Genomic DNA, 12,543 nt, shown 5'->3' with positions numbered 1-12,543 from the left:
CAGTGCCCACCCCGCGTGGGTGTTGCCAAGATTAAATGAGGTCACTGACTGCAAAGCGCTTAGCACGGTGTTGTATAAATGGCATTTTAAGAAATGGCATCATTATTTCCATTATCAGTGGTCATGGGCAAGCAAGAGGGTAGGGGGCAAACAAGTAAAGGGGTCCTTACCGTCAGGGGACATTCACCTCAGATATGGCACCAAATGCCCCCATTTGCCAAGGAAACAAATGTTTATTATGGATCAAGGAAGTAAGCAAGGAAGGCTGCTTGGAAGAGGCAGGTTTGAGACTGAAACTAGAAAAGCAAAGTGGACTGAGCCGTGGGAGCCTGCAGATGCCTGGCCCCTGGGCCTCGTCTGTGACGGCCTCACCGTCCCACGGTTCTGAGTCAGACCATCCTCTGTGCCCTGAACCTCCCCCGACCTCCTGCCTCCTTCACCTCAGAGCCTCAAGAGAACCACAGCTGCCCTGATGGAGGGAAGGGTGCCCACGGCTGGACTGTCCTTGCTTCCGTCTCTGGCTTGTGATCCAGGACCAGAGGGAGCTAGATGGGCTTGGCCTGGGGTGCTCAGGGTCCAAAGGTGGAGCGGGGAGGAGGCCGCACTGGGCTCCCCTCCTGCCCTCTCTCAGGATTGGGGGGGGCTGAGGTCACTTGAGCACGTGAACAGGACTTCAGAGCAGGCCTGTGCTGGCCTCGGGTGCAGCCATGCAGGACAAAGGGCCGTGGGATGGTCCACACCCTGGTGTCTTGTCACCAGCTCTGCTCTGGGGTTTCCGTCTCTCCCCGATGCCTGTCCTGGCCCCGCTTGACAGCACCTCCTTCCTGGGTGGTCACCCGTGCAAGCAGTTGTCCCAACCTCGGGGCTTCACTGGGAGCACCCCCCACCCCCTGGGGCTCTGCCTGCCCACCTCGCACAAGCTAGCGGGGCAGCAGAGACAGAGGTGAGTGAGGGGATGGGCGTCCAGGGAAGCCTCTGCGGAGCGAGTGCCGTTGGCCGAGCTGAAGGAGAAGGGAGCAGTGGTCCAGGGAGAGGGTGAAAGGTCAAGCAGGGTCTGTGTGGGAACTGCCAGGGGCAGCTGTGGCTGTGGGAACTGGGGGCGGGGCCAGGTGGACACGAGGGCGGGGCCAGGTGGACAGGGCGAGGGGCCGTCTGGGTTCCCCGGGGGCGGGCAGGCTGCAAAGGAGGATGTAGGCAACTCTCCATGCACAGTTAACAAATATTTCTCAACAAAGGAATGGGTGGGTTTTTCCATGTCTCGGTGAGGGCAGACTCATGGCTCCTTGAAGAGCCCACTCTGGATAAATGGCTAGTCAGTAACCTCAGAAGTCTTGGCCTTGACCCCTTGCTGACCTAGACACCAGGAGCATGATGGAGGGGCCGAGTGTTGGAAAGGAAACGGCTTTGGGGTGCCCACTCCCCGGGGCCGTGAGACCTTGGTCACCCTTCAGGGCCCAACACCTCTAAAAGGAGAGACCCTTGCTTATCCTACTGGCGCCTCCCCCACGACCCCTCACTGCCAAAAACCTGTCCTGGCTCAGGAAAGCTGGCAGAGGCGCATGGGACCCTCAATCTGACTGGCAAACGGGCAACATTGTCGAGCTCCATTTTGGGGTGAGCAGGCACATGAACTCCACATCACCCACGTGCACTATGGAGGGACCCTCCAGGGAGCCCTTGGCCGGGGAGACTTAGATTCCCACCCAGGAGGCAGCCAGCCGATGGCTGCGACCACCCCAAGGTCAGGGCTGGCTGGGCAGGCCGGGCTCTCCGGCCAGAAGGCCGCAGGGAGGGAGGAGGCCAGCAAGTGCCTGGAACTGCATGTCCAGCCCAGTCGCCCCTCTCTCCCTCCCGAGAAGCTGGGCCTCCTGTGCCTTCACTGGGTTTTGTTTTCCTAACAGCTCTGCTAACAGGAGACTGCTGGCTGAGGGCCCCAACCAGAGCCAGGCTATCGGGTAGCTGTGGCCACATCTGGAAGATGTTTGGCAGAGCCCCCGGCCCCCTGCCCCCCGCCCCCCGGTAGCAGGCCTCAGAGCAGCAGCTGATAAGGGCCTGCTGCCGGCTCCAGCTTGGGCTCCAGGAAGCTGCCGTCCTCAGACCGGCAGCCCTGACTTCCGGGGCTGGGAGGGGAGGGGCTGGGGGGCCGGGGGAGTGATCCCTGGCCTGGGGCCTCCAGCCAGTTCCAGAAATCACAGAGTGGCAGAACCCACGATGTCAACACAAGAGGCAATGTCAGAAGCCAGCTGAACGTCCTTCCTGCAGATGCCTGCTCTTCTACACTGGGCCCCACGGTGCCCACATCCTCTGAATCATGTGATCAGCCCCATTACAGCCTGGAAGGGGCTCTCAAACCTGTTATCACTCCCTCATCCTAACGCGTCTCAGCTGCCCCCATTGCTCAGGTTGGAAAACTGAGGATCAGTGAAGTGTCAGTGTGCCTGAGGTCTCACGCCAACAGAGCTGGGACTTGACCTTGCTTGGTGTGGGCTCCCTAGCCCTGTGTCCTGTCCACTGCCCCTCATGGCCGCTCTTGCCCTGCTGTGCAATGGCACGATGCGGAACCCCACCGTGGACCATCCAAGCCACCGGGCGCTGCATCCTTCTGTGAGCACGCAGGGAACCCGGCTATCTGTGCAGTGGCGTCTTCCTCGCTGCACGGGAATTCTGGGCGGGCCCCACCAAGCCTGGTGCATGCTGACCCTGCAGACAGCACCCGCTCACAAACCCATGCATGAATCAGCAAAGGAGCACGACAGGCAGGAGGCAGAGGGAATGAAAGTCCAGCCACCGGCGTGCAGCATGCCTTCCAGACACTTCCATACCCTGCTCCGTGTGTATTGACTCGGGCCTCTCCACCGTTGCCCACTGAGACAGGCACTGTGGCCGCCCTTGTTCTGATTTCATTACGATGTCTTCTTTCTTAATTTGCAGATGGGGGATGGGGGGTCAAGCTATAACTGATTTCTCACGAGTACTGAGGTCAGTCTATGAGACACCAATGTGTAAAAATTATTCCCCAGTGTGGGGTCAGTTTGCCTAACTGCCCCTTGGGAGCCTGCCCGGCGTGTTTGCTCCTCACATTCTGTAGGAGTCCATCAAATCGAGCTCCACGGTGGAATCGCTTCAAACTTCTGTATCCTTGCTGAGTAGTTGCTGTCAGGCACAGAGAGAAGTAGTCAAACCTCCCACTCGGGAATGAACGGCTTTGGACAAAGGACACTGGCTCAGACAGATGTCCCCATGCCAACGAGACGCGAACCTCAACCCTTCCCTCACACCACACCCCAAAATTAACTCCAAAAACCAGAAAGCTTCCAGCAGAAAACGTAAGAGAATATCCTTGTGACCTTCCGTCAGGGAAAGATTCTTAAATAGGACAGCAAAAGTGTGATCCGTCAGAGAGGTTAATTAGTAAACTAGATTTTATCAAAATTTAAAACGTTGGTCCTTCAGAAGCCATCATTAAGGAAATTAAAAAGATAAGGAACAAGCTGGGAGGAAATACTTGTAAAATATATATATACGATAAAGGACTTGTATCCGGGACATATAAGGAAACTTCCAAAGCTCAGTGATGAGATAAACAATTCAAGAAAAAAACGGCAAAAGGTTTCAGCAGACACTTCACCAAAAACTTATGAATTACCAACAAGCACATGAGAAGATGCTCAACATTGTGAGATCGAACCTCACCGAGACACCACTTGGCACCCACTGGGACGACTATACTCAAGGAGACAAAATCTTGGGGTGCCTGGATGGCTCAGTCACTTAGGTGTCTGACTCTTGATCTCAGCTCAGGTCACTATCTCAGGGTCATGAGATTGAGCCCTGCGTCGGGCTTCGTGCTGGGCGTGGAGCCTGCCTAAGAGTCTCTCTCTTTCTCTGCCCCTCCCCTTCTAAAAAAAAATAATAAAACACGTTCATTTTGTTTCTTAGGTCTGATATTTCTAATATTTGTTTTTGTTTGGGGGTTTTTTTTTTTTACTGGTCTGATTCTACAGTCTATTGTTTCTGCAGCCTTTGCTTATGGTTCCTTGTTCCCTTGTGTATTTAGTGAATTTTTACTCTGAACGGTTCGTTTAAAGCTGTGGAACTTTCTGGAACTTTTCTGAGGCCTGAGATGGAGGCGATGCCTTTGCTTCTGCTACACAACTAGGGCACTCCCAGTCTGAGATCCCTTTAGACTGGAATCCCTTGTTGGAGGTTTGGGGGTAATTGAGGGACTGTGAATTCAGGCCGCACGGACACATGAGGGCCAGCTTAGGGTTATGAATTCTAGAGAATTCTCCCGCCTCTCCTCTTGAGCCAGGCACTGTTGATTCAACATCTTGAGGCCAGGTGGATTTTCTAGTTTACCTTGACAGTGAAGTGGGGCGCTTGGGAATCCTGTGCCCCTGGAGGTGGTCTTCTGTGGCACCCCCAACACACCCAGACCCAGCGCTTTGTCCTCTGTCCCTAGTCCCAAAGAGAGCCAAAAAGTGATGCTCCATTACCTATGAGAACAGAAAAGTTTCAGCTCCCCATATTCAAAAAGACAAGACAGACTCTTCCTTGGCCATCACGACCAGTAAACACCAGGACCAGCGTCGAATCTATCCCAACCTATCAGTGGCGACCTGCTTCGGGCAGCCAACCAGCAGCCCCGTTCCAGTGACTCCCCTTCCTCAGCTCAAGAGCATCCAGCCCCTAAACTGCCCCGCGGGGAGGGTCTGAGGCCACACTTGATAAAACTCTGTGCCTCACAACTATGGTTCTCCCTGGCTTTTTTTTTTTAAAAGATTTATTTATTTTGGAGAGAGAGAGAGCACAGCGGGGAGGGGCAGAGGGAGAGAGAGACTCTCAAACACACACCCCACTGAGCGTGGAGCCCAATGTGGGGCTCGATCTTACGACCCTGAGATCACGACCTGAGCTGAAATCAAGAGTCGGACGCTTAACCGACTGAGCCGCCCAGGTGTCCAACATATAATCCCTGGCTTAACAAATAATAAATTCGATCTTTTTGTTCCAGATGTGACATGGTGGCCTCATCCCCCTACATCTCAAAGCAAAACCAGCATGAGTGTGCCACGTTCTCCCTGGGTCTCCTCCTTCCCCCATCCTGGCCTGAGGACTCTGCAACCTCCTAGCCAATGGAAGACAGTGCTCAAGATGGACATCTTTTCTTCTATCCTGAATTTGTAGCTGCTTTTCCTATTGATAGGAACAGAAATCTCTCTACCTTCATTGTACAGATGAGGAAACCGAGGCACAAGGACATTAACTCGCTCAACGGCCAGTAAGTCACAGACTCAAACCTCAGAACCCGGACTATCTGACTCCAGGGTCTATGCACTCAAACTCTGCCATTCTCAACAAATGAGTTAGTGATTGGTGAATTCGTTCATTCATCCAATATTTATCGAGCATCTCCTATATGCCAGGCACTGGAGATACGGCAGTGAACGAGACAGGTGACAGCACTGTCCACGGAAGCTCATGCTCCATGGGAGTGGAGTGATGGCGGATGTCTGCAGGACCCTCCTCTGCAAGGGCCAGTGGCAGCCATCAGGGGCTCTGCATCTCCAGAGGGACGTGTGCCCATACTGGCCATTTGGGCTGGACCTCAAGGCTGGGACCCCTCCTCTGAGTGCCCATGCCTTTGGGGGGCAGCTGCAGGAGTGAGGAGGGAGCCCACTAAGCCCCTGAGAGCCCCGAGGCACAGAGAAGCTTTGTGGCTTGCCCGAGGCCCATGGCCCAGCCCGTGGTTTGATGGCATGTCCACGGTTTGCCCTCCTCCCGTTGAAGGCTCCAACAAGGACCCGGGTAAGGCCTTCCGGGCAGAACAGCTGCGGATTCAGGGAGGTCAGAGATCACAGCAGCAGGGTGGGTCTTCTCTGCAGGGGATGCTGGTGGCCATGACAAGGGAGGTATGAGCTCTTCCATTGGAAGACAGAGCCTCCGGTAACTTCACAAGCCCAAGCAAAGAGCATCCCCTGGCCTGGACTGTGGACAAAACTTCTTAGCCACACGATGTACCTGGGAGGCCTCAGGAAGTCAACAGTTTTCCCAGACTCTGCAAGCCAAGCGGGTCTTGGCCTCTGTCCTGTTACCCCAGGGTCCTAGGTCCCCAAAAGGGCCCCGACACCTGTGTCCCTTGGTCAGCAGAGCTGGGAGGGGTGGGGGTGGGCTTTCTGGACGATGTCATTCGGGAAACAGCTGGGCACAGCTGTGTCCTGAGGACACTGCCCCAGCCTCTCCTGGAACACAGGGTCAGACGCCATTCCCGGCACGGGCCTTGTGCCAGGAGGCCAGGCCAGGCCAGGGGACAGCGTGTCCCAGCCTGACCAAGCAGTCCCCCGCCCGCCTCCAGCCCTGCGGGGTGGGGGGAGGATATCTCTAGCCCCAAACCAGAGGAATGTGTGAGCTTCTTCTCTGGAGGCCTTCCCAAGCGGGGTGACTTCTGTGGGGTGGGGCCATGTGTTGGTGTCCCAGAGTATCTGAGAAGAAGGCCCAAGAGGCATTGGTAGCTTCCGGAAGCCTGCACTTTGGTTCTCACCAAACTACTCAGGAGCCACCACGGAGCCCGAGACCTCGGTGGAGCCTGGTCCCAGCCCCCTGCACGCCGGCCACTGTGGACTGAGACCTCTCTTGGTTCAGACTGTGGCTCTCCTAGCCCCTGCCCAGCGAGATTCTGGGGCCAAGTCACCGTCCTCCCTCAGCTGCAAAACTTCACATGCCATCATGCTGCCGCCCTGTCCAGCCTACGCACCTCCCAGCGGGCCGGCCTCACCTGCCCTCTGGCTGCCCCTCCCGTTAAGCTGCCACCCCCTCCCCCAGCACATACTCTATGCCCAAGTATGCATGTGTGTGTGTGCGTGTGTGTATGAGGGCGTGCACGCACATGGGCTGTTTCCCGCACCCACAACGCCCTCGGGCACACCTCTGCTCCCTGCCTGTTAAAATCAAACTCATCCTCCAAGCCCCGACCCTTCCATGGCCCCCCAAACTGCCCCTCCCAGGAACCCCTTCCTCCATTCATCACTCATGCCGAGAGGTATCACATGCATCCACGTGTGCATATCCCCGACGGATGGAGCCCCCTCCACACTGCCTCGGTTCCCCTCCGGTCCCCAGCCCTGCGGCCGGCGACCATCCCGTCAGGGTGTAATGGATGCAGAGCTTTACAGGGTTGTAGGGATTTTCAGTTACGTTTTACCACTGGTGACGATTCTAGTTTGCTCAAAACAACCATTTAAATTCTTCACATTCGTGTGTGTCGTAGAAAAATTCAAACATGCGGATGAATAAAAAGACCCTTTAAATCACCCGAAATCCGAGACACTTTCCCCTACAGACACCTATAAGGGGTTCCCAGTTCGCACTCCGTGTAGGAACTCGTGTGATCCTCTGGCAGAGGGAGGCAGGAGCCACGCCCACGGTCAGGGCCAGCTGGAAGGTGACAGGGCAGGACCTAGGCCCACAGAGCCCATGGTCTCACCCACTGCGCTCTCCGACTGCACTCCAACCTCCATCTCCCGGCCGGACTGGTCACGCCCCCAACCTCCTTGTCCCACCTCACCAGCCAGCTCCTTCAAACGCCTTCTTAGGCCGGGGACCCCATGTTCTCTCCTAAGCCCGTCACATCCCAGACCGGCAGGTCAGCCCCAGCCGAGACCAGGTGGACAGGAGCTCCATTCGGCAGGACTGCACACCCAGTCTGTGGCCGGGCCCCTGACCTGCCGGCTGGCCGAGTCAGGGATCCCAACTCCTGCCCAACCGAAGGCCGAGTCGGCTGCAGCTCAGCTTCCCAGAGCCCGGGGGCCTGTTCCAGGTCCTCGAGCCTGCAGTTCAGACTGGCCAACCTGGGGTGGGGGGGCAGGGGGAGTGTCAGGAGGCCCCAAAGAGTGAGGGCGCTGCCCTTGACCTCACACAGAATCTGCAGGCAGTTCTAAGTAGGTGAAACCCCCTCTGCCCTCCCTGAGGGTGGAGTGAATAAGTTGAAGGGCAAGGCACCAAGGGAGAATCCGAGAAAGCACTGGGTGGTCCCAGGGATGCCCAGCTGTCAGACAGCCCCCCTCACTGCTACAAGGCTGTGTGGTCGGGGGCGTGCCGTCTGCACCACCAAGGGGCTCCTCAACCATCATCTGGGAGCTGCCCAGAGAGAGGTGTAGGGCTGGCTGCACCCCGATCTGGGGGTGCTTTGTGTGAGCCCCATGTTTCAAGTGCAAGTGGGAGAATTTTCAAAGCCAAAACACCTCTGAGCTGAAGACCCCTTGCCTGGCCTTTCAAGGGCCAGACCCCATGATTGGAGCTCTTGACTCAGATGCATCATGTCTGAACTTTGAAATGAAGGTGGGAAAACAGCAAGGCTGCAGTGGACGGTCTGGGGAAGGGGCCAGTTTCTCAGAAACAGCAGAGGGGCCTGACGGGCACTTGACTTTTATTCTTAGTAATGAGTCGGTGAGAGTCAAGACGGCCAGGCAGGAGAGGGCATTCCTGTCCGGGGACAAAGCCCTACACTCCCTGGACATGGACAGCAGCTGGAGGGGCCTCCAGGAGCTTGCAGCTGACCCACAGGCGCAGCGTGGAGCCCGGTAGCCGCAGGGGGCTCGTTGGGGTCCCCAGCTGTGGGGTTGCACGCACATGCACACCAGCCCCCGTACTTTGGAGCTTCTCACTTGTAAATGCCATCCAACACAAAATCTGTTGTCCAGCAGAAGTCCCAGCAAAGGGAGATTTGTGAGCTCAGGGTGCTCTGCACCTGGAAAGCCAGGAAGTTTCCGCAAACAGAGGCATTTGCTCTTGGTCCCGAAGAGCATCCTGTCCACAGGCAGGGTGGGGGCTGCAGGGCGATCTTGGAGAAACTTCCCCACACCAGCCCCATAACTGCAGCTCATTGGAGCCTTCCAGGCCTGGCCCATCGAATGTACAAGGGCCATCCTCCTCCCAAGCCAGGCACCAGACCTCCATCTGGAACAGCAGGGGCACACTCGGGCCGGAAGGCACCGTGCTGCCATATTCATGTGGCAAGCACATTTCTTCTGCCTAATTCCATGTTCCTATGGGTCACCGCTCCCACGGGACTCAGGACTCCAGGAGACAGTGGCCGGGATCCTGGTGAGCTGAAATGGAGAAAAGTCAGGCAGCCACAGTGTGGGGGCCATCCACCTGGTGGCCACAGGGAGGCCCCGGCCAGGGCGGCAGGATCCCTGAGCCCTGCAGCCCACTCTCAGCCCCAGCCCCAGCCAGTCTGCACCTGGGGAAAGGACGATGTGATTGCTCTGGACAGAGGGGGGCCCTGACCCCCACCACCAGCAGTCCCTTCCCCACCACCATGCCCCAGAAGGTCCGGATCCTCCATTGTGTCCACGCCCACCAGCCAGTCCCTTTAAGGGCAGCAGGGACCTGGTATCCATCCTCCAGGCCCACAAACACAAACCCCACTCCTTATTGGCAAGAGGGAACCAGGCTTCTCAAAAGAGCCACCTGCTTGGGCAGCTAATCCGTCAGCTCCCACAGAGGGCAACCCGTGAGACCCCAGGCCTCAGTTGGCCTCCCGGGTCATGGAGATGCTGTGGGCCGAGCCCCTCAGACAGACATTCTGCCTACCTCCAAGATGAAGCCTCAAAGGTCGGGGGCGGGTGAGGGCAGGCACCCCATCTGCATCTTCCCCTGCAATTGCAGCCGTAGTTCCAAACCCCTGTGGCTGTCCAGGGCGACAGGACCAGCTGGAAGCCAGCCCCAGGCTGTGTAGACACCAGGACAAAAGACACACCACGGGCAGGCACACGGCATCTATGGGTGTCAGCCCACAGGCAGGCCAGGCCTGAGCGTCCAAGGCTGGACCCCCCACCCTCAAAGCCTGACCTCTCTCCCTCGATGCCCCACTCAGCCTCATGCTCCAGCCACACCCGCTGGTGACAGCCTCGTCCACACCCAGCACCAAGCCGCTTCCCGCCCTGGGGCCTTCGGAAGGACAACCGCACCGCCTGGCTGGCCCCATGGGTTCCTATGCACTGAGCTTGGGTTCACTCCGTGACCGGGAGGCATGCTCGGTCCCCACTGCAGGCTGGGACCGCAGCCCTCCCCTCAGCCGCATGCCTGTCCTGCCCCCGCCTGCCGAGCCCTTTGGCTGCATTGGGCTCCCACTGGACCAGGAGCTCCCTCGGGGCGGCGGGGCAGGTCCGGATCCCACTGCCCGGCAGGAACTAGTTACCGTGTGCACCGGAGAAGCATTTGCGGCGTGAGTGGGCGCAGGGACACGCCCACGGGGACCAAGCCAGCCTGTCAAACAAGCGATGGGGTCACAAGTGTTTTCTCTCCTGCGAAGCAGGGAAAGACGCCCCCACTGCCTGACAAGCTCACACACCCTGGTGTTCCAGAAGCACCAACAAGCGACTGCTCTAAATAAACAGCCTCGCTCGCCCCAGCCCTCCCCCAGCTCACCAGGCACCCCAAAGGTCTACCCCGGGGCGGGGGGTTGTGCTGGCCACAGCACGCTCCCAAGCCCCCGCTCCCCACCCCCGCCGTGCCCTCGGGTCTCCCAATGGAACATTTTTTACATATTCTAGACCATCAGCAAAACAAGAGTCAAAATTCAATCCTTGCTTTTGGCAGGGAGTCCACGGAGCAGCCCGGGGGCCAAAGATAAATGGAGGGACACAGGGGGCGGCCGGGACCCAGCCAGACCCAGCCAGACCAGTCGCTTACACTGCAAGCCAGGGAGAGTCCGGCCGCCCGAAAAAATGTACCGTCACACTCGAGCAAGAAGAGCAGCTGTTGTGTGATCAGCAGCCACAACTGGACGGCTGGGTCCCCGAAGACGGCGCTGGCTGAGGCCCGCAGGGTGGCGCCCCCGCAGGGGAGGGGGCCTGAACCCCAGGGCGTCTGGGCCGGGGTGGGGGACCTGGGTCTGACCCTTCCTGGCGCCAGACGGGGAAGGAAGTCACTTCACCTGCGCGGATCAGCCCGTGTCCACACCAGCCTGCTCTCTGGCAGGCCTCGCTCAGAGGCTGGTCGGCCAGTGGGGACGCCAGCAGGCAGGCAGGGTAGCGGGCGCCCGTCCGGGACACTGGGCATTGGCTCGGAACTCCGCTGCATTCGCCCGCACACACCTCCCCGAGCTCCCCCTGTACAGAAGAGGAGATGGAAGCGAGCGGAAGGGAGCGGGTTATCTGGTTACCCCAGGTTATCTGGCTACCATGCCAGGACCCCAGGAGCAGAAGAGGCAGGGGTCCCAGCAGTGCCCTGAGGAGGGGCTGACAGCCAGGGGAGGAGACAGCCCCACCTCGGCCTTTCCCTGTTCCCTATCCTGCCCCAAGCAGGGTGCGCCTGATGGTGTGGGTTGGCTGAAACCCCCAGAAGGTGCCCAAGAATGTCCCCGAGGGGACGTCCAGCCAGGCCTTTGCTGCGGCCCTGCTGGGGCCCAGCCCTCGGGACTGGCTGCCCCAAGTTACAAAGAAGGATGCTATGTGCCCTGCTCACCTGTGGCTGTGTTCTCCTGCCGTCGGCGTCCTCCTCTGTCCTGTCTCTTGGGCCGGGGACGGAGGCTTCCACCTGTCACAGGACCCACAGCCCTGGATGGTTATTCTGTTCCCACCTCGCGGAAGGCAGGAGGCAGGAGGAGGGCAGTGGGTGGCACAGGGCCCGCAGTCCCAGGCTGTGTTTGCTCTCCTACCACCGCCCTGTCCCCTGTGACCTGGAGCCATCCCCCTCCCAACAGGGGGCCAGGCCGGGCTGGTTTGGGTAGGACCCTCCCTGGACGCCCCTGTCTACACCTCCGGGTCAGCACTGACTCACGTGGCCACCTAGCTGCAAGGACGGTTAAGCACCCCGCCACCGCAAACAAAACCAGGGCCCTTCTAGGAAGCAGAAAAGCAGAAGGGACAGCGCTGCCCCCAGCGTCCCGCGGGCTGACGAGGGAAGGAGGCTCTGGCTGCATGACCCTCCCAAGGACACACAACCGGAGAGCAGCCTGTCTCTTCAACAACAGCCAAGGAGAAACTCATCTGGCCCCTCTATGGGCCACTCAGCCTGGCCTTGCAGACCCCCACCAGCCCGCGGCCAGGCCGGGAGGAAGGATGTCCGTTTCACCCCACGCACACACGCCTGTATACATATATACACACACATGTACACACGTACACACACCCATGTTACACGAACATTCACACATGCACACTCACATTCACGCACATGCAAGCGGCCTGCCCCTGGCAACTCGGCCAGCCAGCTCGGGAGCGCACCCCCCACCCCAGGCTTGCCCAGCCCAGTCCCCAGGCCCATCCCGGCACCCTTCGCAATGTCCGACCCACCCAAAGCCCGTACTTTCCTGACCTGGGGCATCTGGCTGTCCCCGCAGGAAAAACCCCCAGGGGGAGGGGCGATGTTTATAACACGGGTCATTGTGTTACACAGAACCACAGTTTCCCTGCAGGTCACCAGTCACAAATGCAAACAAGCAGAGCCTGCCTGCTTCGGTCACTCCTTCGCCCTGGGCCCCTGAGCAAGGCCCAGAGGGGCTTCCCCACCCAGCCCTGCTCCCCAGAGGGCGCTTCC

At 58.7% G+C, this 12,543-nt stretch overlaps 1 long non-coding RNA gene across 3 annotated transcripts; it reads right to left on the bottom strand.

Moving 5' to 3' along the window:
* Positions 1 to 8,201: 8,201 nt before the first annotated feature.
* On the bottom strand, positions 8,202 to 12,183 carry LOC135362635 (uncharacterized). 3 transcript variants are annotated; one of them, XR_010407551.1, is made up of 5 exons: positions 11,470 to 12,183; positions 10,940 to 11,114; positions 10,202 to 10,269; positions 9,595 to 9,780; positions 8,207 to 9,107 (listed from the first exon to the last, which is right to left on the bottom strand). It is a non-coding gene; the product is annotated as an uncharacterized LOC135362635 (long non-coding RNA). The 3 variants fall into 3 exon arrangements; XR_010407550.1 differs by having other exon boundaries at positions 8,206 to 9,107; positions 9,595 to 10,269; XR_010407549.1 differs by having other exon boundaries at positions 8,202 to 9,107; positions 9,595 to 11,114.
* Positions 12,184 to 12,543: the final 360 nt, after the last annotated feature.

The sequence above is a fragment of the Mirounga angustirostris genome, unplaced genomic scaffold, assembly GCF_029215605.1.
Source record: "Mirounga angustirostris isolate CCGP_5_RB_7025 unplaced genomic scaffold, mMirAng1.0.hap1 SCAF_15, whole genome shotgun sequence".
Classification (NCBI taxonomy): Eukaryota; Metazoa; Chordata; class Mammalia; order Carnivora; family Phocidae; genus Mirounga; species Mirounga angustirostris.
Note: the sequence above shows the minus strand (reverse complement) of the source record. Positions and strands in the feature narration are given on the sequence as shown.